The 13010-nt window shown below is 36.8% G+C and overlaps 1 long non-coding RNA gene across 1 annotated transcript in view; it reads left to right on the forward strand.

The window, feature by feature from the left end:
• The window catches only part of LOC117098701, a 176933-nt gene that overhangs the window by 65044 nt on the left and 98879 nt on the right, over nucleotides 1-13010 (forward strand). The gene's annotated exons all lie outside the window — the stretch shown is intronic.

Consider the following 13010-nt stretch of genomic DNA (forward strand, 5'->3'; position numbering starts at 1 on the left):
TTTAAAATCATAATAGGCACAATTCATGTTGATATAGCAATCATAACAATATACATTTAGTAGCAAAACAGCTAAATATTTATAAAGAAATTATATTGAAAATGTAAGGAGAGATGAGAAACATCAAACTATAGTATATATTTAATAAAATTATTTCAAGATTAAAGGTCAAAATCAGGCAAGGAAGGTGAGAAAGTGAATAACAATAATTATAATATGCAAATGTATACATGAATATATTCATGTATGTGTATATAAAATCTGTGCACACGCACGTACATATATATAATCAATCTTATGTCCATGTATAAAAAATATAATACATTTGCTTGAAAGCTTTACATTTAAAAAGTAGAGATTACATAGGTCATATTCTGTAATGTCAAATTTAAAAAAGCAACAATATAAATATATGACCAAAAAGATTAACATCCTTCAATATTTATAGACTAGAGGCAATCACTATATATATATGCCAATATAGTAAAAGCTACACTAAAAGGAAATGTATAGCTTTAAATACTAAAGAATAAAGACAAAAATATAGAGAAATGCATACCTCATTTTAAGAAGTTAATAAAAAGAACAATAAAATAAACCAAAAGAAACCTAGAAGAAAGAATAGATTAGGGTAAACATGAAGTAAATGGAAAGGGAAACAACATAGTAGAAATAACAAACTATAAAAGTCTGAAAAGACCGATAAAACAGAAAAGTTGCCTTGAGCCTGATTAAGAAGAGAGGTCACTTTGGGAGGCCAAGGCAGACAGATCATGAGGTCAAGAGATGGAGACCATCCTGGCCAACATGGTGAAACCCTGTCTCTACTAAATATACAAAAATTAGCCGGGCGTGGTGGCACATGCCTGTAGTCCCAGCTACTCAGAAGGCTGAGGCAGGAGAATCGCTTGAACCCAGGAGATGGAGGTTGCAGTGAGCCAAGATCACACCACTGCACTCCAGCCTGGCAACAGAGTGAGACTGAGACTCCGTCTCAAAAAAAGAAAAAAAAAAGAGAGGTCAAAAACTTACAAGATTAGGATTGAGAAAAGAAACAAAACTATAGATCTAAAAAATAGTTAATTTAATAATAAGAAACATCACATGCAATATAATGAAAACAAATTTGAAAATATAGGAAAATTTAGTAAAATTGACCTATGAAGAAATGGAGAAAATATTAATAGATATTTCAAAAATTATGAGATAGGAGATTTTTTAGATCTAGCCTTTAAAAAGCACATACTCAGTAAGCTCACAGAAAATACAGAACAGGTAATTTTGTAATATTTAAATTATTCCTGGCCAAAGAGACTAAAAGACCCTTACTTTATTCATGAAGCCAGCATAATTGTGATGCTAGAACCTTGTAAACCAACCAACAAAAAAAGTAAAACATAGCTACTTTTAAAGAAAGATACAAAATTGCCTAATAAAATATTAGAAAGTGAACCTAGTAATATTCCAAAATAAAAATAGGTAGGGCTTATACAAGTGTTATTTCGTATAATAATATGAATCAAGTAAATAGATTAAATAACAAAAAGCTTATAATTAATAATTTTATCTATATATGGATGAATATCATTTTATAAAATTTAGCAGCATTCCCAATAAAAACTCTTTAAGTAAAATAGTTCTCTAAGAAAGTTATTTAAACACAATGTAGATCATTTTCACCACAAACGTAGTAAGCTACAAAATTATATTTAACAAATTTGGAGCCAGTCAAAGGTACATTCCAGAATTTCATTGCATTCTTTCCTTAGTAGTGTTGGTTTACTACGAAGGTTTACACAGCAGGAATAAGAGACCACAAATGTGCCTTTTTCTCATCTCTGTTAAAGATTATATTTTCTCACTAAAATTCTGAAATCAGTACTTTTACATAGATTAAACTTCTTTCTCTTTGAGCTTTGAAGTGTGATGTGAAAAATCACTGAAATTCAGTTATTCATAGTTTTGTTGTTGTTTGTTTGTTTTGAGGAAAGAGATGAGAGAATATCCTGGGCTGTCCTTTTTTCCCACTGGCTATTCTTAGCAGTTGCTTTACCCATTTCTGTTGGACCTTCAGAGACCAACTGATTTAGAGGCAGAATTTCCTATCATTCAATTCTGTAATTGTTATCTCAGACCAACACTGTGGCCCTGTGGGCAATTCAGTGAATAAATGAAAAGGGCCTAATGGTTGGGTGACACTGTGCCGTGCATAACACAGTCTTACAGAAATAAGTCTGGTACAGGCAACATTCCGTGAGGAATCTGCTTACTTCTCTTGCCAAAAAATTTTTGCCCACAGTAGTTAAGTGTGATCCTTCTAGTTCATTTTCCTTTGACAAGACTCCATGGAAGAATTTTTGGGATATCACACATTGTGGAGAATGTGAATCACTACATAATTATGATGTACTTAATAAGCATAATTAAAAACAACTTGCAAAAGACATTCTCACATGAAATACAAATTGTCTTTAAGTTGGCAGTGAGGAGTTGGAGTTAGGGGTGGCTTTGAGAATGCTGGTCTTAGCTTTGTCCTGAATTCTCTGCTTGTGTTTCCTCAATTCTGATGATCCTCTCTTGGGCCTCTCAGTGTTATTGCTGCACACCAGTCTGTGCCACAGGGTCAGTTTTGTGTCAGTTCCCTTATAACAAAGGTCCCCAGTGGGGTGGTGTGGCTCACACCTGTAATCCCAGCACTGTGGGAGGCTGAGGCCAGCAGATCACTTGGGGCCAGGTGTTCGAGACCAGCCTGAGTAACATGGTAAAATCCTGTCTCTACTAAAAAGTTAGCTGGGCATGGTGGTTCACAACCTGTAAGCCCAGCTACTAGGGAGGCTGAGGCACAAGAATTGCTTGACCCTGGGAGGCTGAGGTTTCAGTGACCCGAGATCATGCCACTGCACTCCAATCTGGGTGACAGAGTGAGACCCTGTCTCAAAACAAAAAAAAAGGTCCCCAACCCCTGGACCATGGACTAGTCCCATGGCCTGTTAGGAAGTGGGCCACACAGCAGGAGGTGAGGTGAGTGGTGGCAGGCAGGTGAGTGAGCAGCACCTCCTGAGCTCTGCCTCCTGTCAGATCAGGGGCAGCATTAGTTTCTCATAGGATCAGGAGCCCTGTTGTGAACTGTGCATGCAAGGGATCTAGGTCGTACACTCCTTTATGAGAATCTAATGCCTGTCTCCCATCATCCCCAGATGGGACTGTCTAGTTGCAGGAAAACAAACTCAGGGTTCCCACTGAATCTACATTATTGTGAGTTGTATCATTATTTTATTATATATTACAATATAATAATAATAGAAATAAAGGACACAATAAATGTTATGTGCTCGAATCATCCCAAAACCATCTCATCCCACTCCCAGTCCCTGGTCCCTGGTGCCCAAAAGGTTGGGAACCGTGCTCCTTACGATATTTAAAAATTCTTAGGTCTTGACAGTCTGTAATTACTATGATAATATTTCTTTTTTCTTTCTTTCTTTTTTTTTTTTTTTTTGAGACAGAGTCTCACTCTGTCATCCAGGCTGGAGTACAGTGGTGTCATCATGCCTCACTGCAGCCTCCACCTCCCAGGTTCAAGAGATTGTCATGCCTCAGCCACCTGAGTAGTTGGGAATGCAGGCATGTGCCACCATCCCTGGCTAATTTTTGTATTAGAGACGAGATTTCACTATGTTGGCCAGGCTAGTCTCAAACTCCTGGGCTCAAGTGATCCTCCAGCTTCAGACTCCCAAAGTACAGGCCTGAGCCACTGTGCCCTGCCAAGATCTTACAGACAGTATCTCTAAGGAGTATCTCCTTACCACCAAGTAGGTGCTGTAAATGCCACTTTCTAATTAGTATTTACTCCAATAATTTCTCTTTCTTACCTGTTTCCTTAGTATTCTGGCTAGCTATAGCACCTCTGTTTTCTACTTTCTTCATTCTGCTTCTCTATGTGTGCTGAGATGATTGCACATTGCCTGGTTGCATTCAGAAACTAATTGAAAATAAATTTCTCCTGAGGCAGAAACATGGCCATCATATATGATTTTGTTAGGAAAAACAATTTTGACCTAGCTTCTGAGGACAGAGACTGTTAAACAACCAGGTGCTCAGGCCCTTGTGATCCTTCTGGCCATTTCTCAGGTTACAAAGCTGTCTCTGGTGTTCTACTTTTGGTGAGGCCTAATGACAAGGAGCACTGCATGCCCTCACTAAAGATAAACACGTAAGTGTAGTTAGGATTGCCTCTTTCAGCACCTGTTGACCTGGAAGATGGAGTAGAGGGGATATTTCTATCAGTGGCTATCCCTCTGTAACCTTGCCCACGTGATAGATTTGGGGGCACACAAAAGAAAGCAAAGGATGGAAGGAATTTGTCATGGCATCTCATGGTTCCCTAAAGTGCACCTCATTCTTTTCTAGGAGAGGAGAAGTTGCAATTTCTACCACAGGACAGCACTCTAACAAAATATTCCCAATAGGAAGCACAGTTTTATGAAAGCAACCATACAATGTGCCCAGTTGGCTCACTCTATACTATATCTCAAAAAAGCACAAAATCAGAATGTAAACCAACAGCTATATCACCATGGAAACACTGTTTACAGTAGTAATTATAAAGGCTTCTATAGTTTAAATCAATAATCTGGTAACTATCTGGAGTGTAGTCCATAAAATCTGACTAAAATCACTTCCTTAAAGATATTTCCAGGACATCCTCTGGTTACAGTCCTATTAGAGGATTAAATTCACCATAAGAAGAGCCAATGCAAAGTGGTAATTCAAGGCTGCAGACAAGCAGGGGGAATTCCAACTTCTTCTCACCAGCCCACCATCCATGGGATTTAATCCTCCAAAGATACAAGTTGGTACTTGAATTAGGGGAGTTGAGAGGCCTGTGACAAGCCACCTAACAATCATACCATGGTGTTGGACACTGCCATTGTGCCCTAACCTGGGCCACTGTGGCATACTTTCAGCCCTAACCTTCCCCACATCCATACTCAGAACTCCACAGCGGGTGAATGCTGCTGGCGGAATGTGAGCCTCTTCTCACGAATGTGACCTGGAACTGCTACTGATGGAGTCTGGCAACAATAGAATAAAAAAAGAAATAAAAAAGAAAGGACAAGTAGACCCTGGGGCACCAGGGATGGGTGGCAAGTGGCCGATAATCACACATGGAAAGAGCATGTGTGAGCTGACACTCCAAGCCCTCCCTTTCCACATGCTCCATTGTCCCATGGGACTTTAATTACAAAACGCAAATTCAAAGATGAAATTATTAAAAATTTCAAGATGGCAACCACAGAGCATTGGACCCCAAGCATGAGGCCCTTCTTAGCATGAAGCCCTGTGTAACTGCACAGGTGGAACATCCTGACTGTAAAACACAGTAGGTTCTCATGATATGGGAGGCATTGCTGTGTAGATAAAACAGCCTTTTACTGGAATTAGGAGGCTTTTGGTCTACTATTGACTTGACCACTGACCATGATGTCACTATACCTCTTTGAACTTCAGTTTCCTCATCTATAAAATGAAAAAATTTTCAAGTTCTTTTGCACTAAGTTTGAATCTCTAAGAGTGAGGCTTCCGAATCTGTGAAAACCTACTTAGGTCTCTAGCTTTTTGCTACCCAAAGTGTCATGCATAAACAAGCAGCATGAATATCACGTGGGAGTGTCTTAAAAATGCAGAATCCCAGGCCCCACGCCCAGGCCTACTGAGCCAGCATCTTCATTTTAACAAGATTGCCAGGTGATTTGAATGCACACTAAAGTTTGAGAATCACTGCTGTAGATGACTTTGATGATCCATGAAACCATCAATATAGAATATTTCTATAAACGTTTTAATCTTGTGCAATAGCTAAATGCCAATGGCAGTTAATGGTTAATGCCTACATTGGATTATTAGGTAAATTTGTCAAGGAGGGTCTTTGCTTTAAGTTATGTTTTGAGCCCTAAATGTGTATTTGTTTAAATTGTTTCATTCTCTTTTCATTACAGTCCTTAGTGACTGCTTCCTCATGAAAATTGATTTAATTTTTCACTGTAATTAAGAAAAACAGGAAGGGATCTTACATCAATATTTTCTCCAACTGTTCATGGCAATTTAAACATAGCTCTTCCCTTAAACTTAAAATAGATGCATTTATTAAAACAATGATTACTATAAAGACTTTATGACAATTTTTTTCCAACTACAGAGTTTAGTTTCTCTTCAGTCTTTAGCTTTCATACCTGTATTATGTTCCTAAATGCAAAGTGATTGCATTAGATAAAATTTATTCTGAAGTTTTAGCTGATATCACCTTAGGTAAATATGGTAATTTCTCAAAACTATAGATGAGTTTCAGACCTATTTTCCAAATTATGAATTTTTTACTCAGAACCAGTTCAGACTGCCAATGAAGACTGACTGTAGAAACCTCTGTGCTCTATATGTTCTTCCTGGCAGAGCCTACATTATGTATGTTTTCAGTATAAAAAAATCAGGAAGCCATTTAAGTTTTTCCCTTCATCCAATTTATGTCAATTTACATTAAAAAAAAAAAACATTTTGTAAGTAACATTGGCAAAAGGCATGAGATGATGTGTTTTCAGGCAGTGAGGTCTTAGAGTCTTAATTCTTAATTATTCAATTTTGACACTGAGATATTTCTCAAGATGGATATAAGAGGAAGGACATGGAACAATTTGGTAAGTAGCATCACTGCGTGAATTATTGGCTGATTCCAGGGAGTATGTTGGCAGGCTGGCTTACAATGGAATGGGCTTTGTTCTTTTTCCCTGGCTCATTTCTAAGCATCTGCTGGGAGGATTTTTAGATTTGCCATGTAGCAAACACAGCTCAGAATTCTTCAAAAATTTTAGAGTAAATTTTGTGGGTTCAACTGACACTTCTTTTTTTTAACTGCTCTCTCTCTCTCTTTACCTCAAATGTAGCTTACCATGTGTAGAGCAGAAGTAGGGGAAGGGTTAGAGAGAGGATCAAAAAGTCCCTCAACTACTGCCTTCCATGTGAACCAAGAGGACATTGACGTGAGTAGGTAATTATCTATTAATGCACAAGTATGGCAGCTGTTCCTCTCCAGGGACTCTGTCCCTCCCCGAGCCTTCTCTGGCTGTGCCCACACTTCATGGAATGAGGAGCCCACAAGACCAAGTGGACATGATCCATACAGAGTGCAAATCCCCAGGTCCTCTTATAGATCAGACTTTGGATACCTAGGAACCTAAAATTCCCACCCAGACTATCCCAAGCCCACCTCCAGAGTCTATGTTTACCTGTGTTTTAAGGTAGACTATGATGTTGGTGTATGTATCTCTAGGCAACAGGAAGGCCAGGGGGCACTGGGGAGAGGTTGGATGGAGTATGGCTTTGTGGACCACAGTGTCTACCCAGCTATGCATAAGACTCCTCAGGGTACAAGACAGAGGCAGGGGTGAGAAGAGAATCTAATGTGTGCCCTAAGATGCACAGATGTTAAAACTAGACCGATGATGAGACATGTCAACAAGCAGGCATGTAGTCTCATAAGCCAGGCTAAGTAGTGGCTTGTAGCAGAGGGAAAATAGAAGCATGAAACTGGTGTTTGAATCACAGTTCTGCAACTTATTAGCTGAATGATGTCTTTCCTGTTCTTTAATCTCTCTGAATCTAGTTTACTCATTTCTAAAATGAGAATAATACCTACCACAACAGTTTTGTTTTAAGTAAGGATTAAATCAGTAAGAAGTTTTTATATACATATATACAGGATATTATGTGATAGGATCTATCTATCTTATCTATCTATCTATCTATCTGTCATCTATCTATTGAGATAAGGAGAGGGAGAGAGAGAAGAGATCCTCAAGAATCAGCTGTAGGTAATATTAGGCATATTTTTTGAGTCAGCAGCTAATCTTTTCCTATAAGAATTTTCTTGAGGAGTTTATCTACCCAGAGGCACAAAGATTTTCCTGACAAAATGCATATTAATTATGTGTTAAATTTCAGCTTTAGAACATTAAGTAATCCTCCCATTTTAGTAACCCACGAAAATCTATATTTCCTGTCTCAAGCATGAGAACGTTCTGCTATCAATTTTCCATCCCAGTTTACCTGCTTATCACTGTTTCATTTACAGAGATATTCCAAATAAAATTTACACAGATTGTCACACTCTTCTCTTACCTTCAATCATAACATTTTTTTCTTCAGTACAAATAGAAAATCATAGCTTGCTGATAAATATATTGAACCATCAACTAGCAATTGTACTAGACACTTTCCATCACGTGGTAGAACATCACTTTTAATTATTCACATTATTTACCTGTGTTCACCCTCTCCTTTCTTTATTACACAAAGTACCTATATTTTCAGAAGCTTGATTTGAAATACAGCATGTCTTTGAATAACATTGTTTTGTTCAACATTGTTTTGTTACAATGTTGATGAAAAAATCGATTTTCTTCTTGGGCCACTGTATGTGGAGTTTGCACATTCACCTCATATCTGCCTGGGTTTTCTCTAGGTACTCAAGATTCAAGGTTTTTCCACATCCCAAAGATGTGCATGTTGGGTTAATCATCGTGTCTAAGTTGTCCTCATATGAGTGAGTATGGGTATGTGAGTAAGCATGCCCTGCAATGGAATGGTATCCTGTACAGGGTTGGTTCCTGCCTTGTACCTGAGCTGCAGGCATAGGCTCAGGACACTTCTCTGAACTGAAATAATTGGGTAAATAATTATCTTACTTACTTTTACCAATATGTATGTATAACTCATGTTTATATCAACATTTAATATTAAAAGTGTTTTGGTCTTAGAAGTTTGGTGATGCTTTCGTGACCAGAAATATGTTGTAGGAACTTAACCTTTGTTTATATAAGTTAGCCTATGGTAAATTTGGTCTGCTTCTATGTAGTTTTGCTTAAAGTTAGTTTCCAAGAACCTCTCAACAATGTTAAGTGATGACACACTGTGCTGTTTATAGCCCACCTATTTCTATTTCACACACTTAAAAAACTGAACAAATTCTATTCCCCCTTCCTCCTCAGTTACCCATTTGAATCATTGGTCTTAAGATGCATGCATTCCTCCATCCCTGCATTATTTCACAGACTTCATTCTGTTCACCCTTTGGATTAGCTGTGGTGGATTGTGCTGTGTCAACTTAGTAACCGGGAGAACTGCATTTTCAGAGCCTCTCAGTGCATGATTTGGTCAGCGTTAGCCCAATGAGGAACCTGTCTGAGATTTAGAAGGTGGAATGGATGTGTTAATTGAATAGAAGAAAGATGATCTTTCATGATTTATTCGTGTTACTACCGATACAGATATTTATACTTTATATACTTTATTGCAAGTACTTTACAGATATTTTACTATTTATACAGATACTTAACATATGATTGTTTTTAAGACTTAACAAAGATATAAATGATACTAGCATAAGATCTTTAATATACAGAATACTCAAACAACATGGCTTTTCTTTTTTTCTATGAAACCTCGTGGTTTACATAACCATAGTGGACTTAATAGGGTAGGTAATTATACCTGCAATGTCTACATTTTTTCTAAAAGGAAATCAGGGTTCTTGGTGTATATTAGTTTTCTAGTCATATGTTTGACAAGTAGCACTTCCTGGTTATTGTACAGTCTCTACTAGCCAGGATTATATAGAAAGAGGTAGCATATTAAGGATCCACTTAGGGAAATAGTGGAAAAGATTGACATAGAACATACACTGAAGTCAGTTAAAGAATTTCTTCTATAAGAAAAAATGGTGATCCAGTGAAAGGCAGATAATAGAGATTTTGGTATGGATTTATGCCTCTAAGATGTGGATTAAAATTATAAAGATTATCATGAATACTTAAACAATTATAGTTGAGAGAGTTGCCAACTATATTAATACTAATTAAAGTGAAATCAAAGAACTTCATAGGAAATTAAATTTACTGAATATCAATGTGGTCTTTGCCTGACCCGAGTCCCACTGTTTACATAGATGAAAATGAGGACACTTCCATATTAAAGTCTGGTTATTAAAACAACGTGTTAAAATAATAAAACTTTCCACATTAATAAATACCATCATTTTATGCTATAAACATACAATTGTCTGTAGAAACCTCTGATAGCAAATTAATTAAATCTCTTTGTCATTATGGTGTCAGCTAATTTAGAAGCTCATTATTTATTTGGCACTAATTTAGCCTGGCAAATTAATTAGAAAGGGCATGGGAAAATAAATGATTCAACATGAAAGTCCAAATCAAGACAGAGGCAAAATTAAAGAACTTACTTAAAGGAGAACTTATTTAGGGCTTCCTGAAGACAATACAGTGCAAAGAAGCTGCCCAGAAGTTGACTTAGAAAACCAGAATTAGTAATTGTCTTTAAGAAAAACAATTCCTCCTGTGCAGGGTTGCCTACAGAGGGCCACACCCCTCAGTGTGTCCGCGCAGCTCTTCCTGACTTCATCCTTCTATAATAATGCTGTCCTTGGACTCATGGTAAAATTGGTCACTGGTTGATAATCTTTACCCCCAGCCATGTTAGGGTATTGGAAATTTGGTTTCTGCAAGGATTTGAAAAGAAAGAACCTGTTTGTGGCTGGGGGGACATTAATCTTCTGGGTACAAAAAAAATAAGTGGTTCAGAGTAGCTGGTGGCTACCTAGATTTTCAGGTGATAAGTGACAAAAATAGTGTTTCAGGCAAAGACTTTTTCTGTTTTTGTCTAAAGTTCAGAGAAGTCCAGGAAAATGAACATAAAAAATTTTTCAATTCATCCCTTTGGTCCATGTTCCTGATAGCAGTATCTGCCGAAAATATGATATCTACTGAAATTTGGAAAGTTTTCTTTCTTTAAAATTTGCCAATTCTTATCTTGTTTATAGATCTTCATTAGAAAGGTAACTTAAACACTACTGATGTGCACTGTGATCATCTGGAAGTCTATTAATTAGTCTTATTCAATTAACAAGGACATGTTGAGGACTTCTATGTGTCAGTCATTGAGCTACATGCTCCTCTCCCTACATGGGGAACCAAGTAGACGTGTTCATTTTCTTCAAGCAGCTTACAGTACAGTGGAGAAACACATTTAAATGCATGACTAAATATATAATTACAGATTTTGATAAATAATATAAAAGAATATGTGAAGGTATTATGAAACAGACTAACTTGGGTGACCTAATTTAGATTAGGAGTCAGGGAATCTTTCTCTCAGGAAATTGCATTTAAGTTGAGACTTGAAGAGCAAATGGGAATTATTCCAGATGTAGAAGATCAAGAGGAGACTTCTAAAAGAGAAAAGGATTGTGTGCTTCATGGCTTTGAGGCAGTTTTGAGGACATTTTTCAAAGGCCAAGGAATGAGATGAGAAATAGAATTTGCACCACGGGAAGTTTGGATCAAGGAAAGTATGCAAGCCATGTTAACATTTTGTATTTATCTTCAGAGGTACAGGAAAGGATCAATGCTTTTAAAGAGGAGAATAACATGGTCAAATTCACTGGCCTTAAAGGTCACACTGGCTGCTGGGTGGAGAAAAATAGAGAAAACACAAATGGAAATTTTCAATTCAGTAACCACCTCTGACCACAGGCAATTGTGACCAGCTGCTTTACCCAGGAGCATTTTTGGTGTCAATACTTTACTTTTCCTCATAGTTTAACATTGTTTTTTTTCTTCTTCTTCTTTATTTGAGGTAGATGGTGCTTTAATACATAATCTCTAAGAACTATTCAACTGTTAAAATCTACACTTAGGTCTTAGCAGTTCCATAAGCATATCCATTTTGATGTGAAGAGGTATTTCAGGGAAGAAGTGTGTGTCTTTTCTCTCTGGGGGCACAAAGACCTATTGACAACAATATGTTGTAAAATCCAGCTTCAGAGGAATAAAATTGTCAAACTATCTGTGAACAACTATGTGTTAAATGAATTAATGATGAATCATTTTTACATTCTGCATGCCAGAGGCTTACTTTTGGGTAATCTAAATCTGTTATGTACAAAAATACTTGCCTCTCTTAATTAATACCATCCTTATAATTCAGAATATTCACTTTTTAAAACAGATATTTGAACATATTTTCTTCTTTACAATCTTTTCACATGTCCTCAATACTACAGTATTGAAAACAAAACAGAAACGAAAGGACATTCAGTTTGATTTTCCAGTTTCATGTGCTTCCATTTCCCTCATGTCCTGTATATGTGAGCCCTGACAATGCCATGAACTTCTTTTTCACCTCCATTTGTTTCCTCAGGCCATTAACATCTAGGCATTATGTACCTTTCTCCTTTCTGCAACAGGGTCTGCTTGTTTGTTTTTCTTAACATTGCAAGTGTTGTAGGCTCTACCTGTCCTTCCTCTATGATAAAACACTGCAGCAAACACATAGACCAGATATTAGCATATTGGATTTATATCAGAAAGTAACTTTTTATCCAATTGAAAAAAAATGCATCAGAGAGCTGGAGTCCAAGAAACAATTCCCTATAGTGATGGACTACATTTTACTGGTCACTGTAATCCTAAGATATACTCAGATACTCAGTTGCTGGCATATGATTGAAGAAATTAATCAGAACTGTTATGGAAAACACAAACTTAATAAACTCAGAATTCTCAAATGAACTTTCTCTCACTAGGAGTTTGCTTTTGTTTGTTTTCCATCTAAAAACTAGATTTGGGTCATAAAAACAAAGAATTTCAACATATTCATTAAATAAAGGAGGGGATAAATGTAATTTATTTTGTAAGATGACACGTCAACACCTTTGAACTATCTCTCAGTGTTTATTGATGCCCTTAATTTTTCATTGTTATATGTCCATAACCCCCCATGAAGCGGTCCTTAATGACCTGTAGTTAACAGGAACTTAAGTTCTCATTAAGAATATACATATAGAAGATAAAATATTATATGTGATTGTAAGTAGTCAAGATTTCCTTTTCCCCTTTTCTATCTTCATATCTCTCTCATATATGATCTACAGTGACTAA

The sequence above is a fragment of the Trachypithecus francoisi genome, unplaced genomic scaffold (assembly GCF_009764315.1).
Source record: "Trachypithecus francoisi isolate TF-2019V2 unplaced genomic scaffold, Tfra_2.0 Lachesis_group16, whole genome shotgun sequence".
NCBI classification, from domain to species: domain Eukaryota; kingdom Metazoa; phylum Chordata; class Mammalia; order Primates; family Cercopithecidae; genus Trachypithecus; species Trachypithecus francoisi.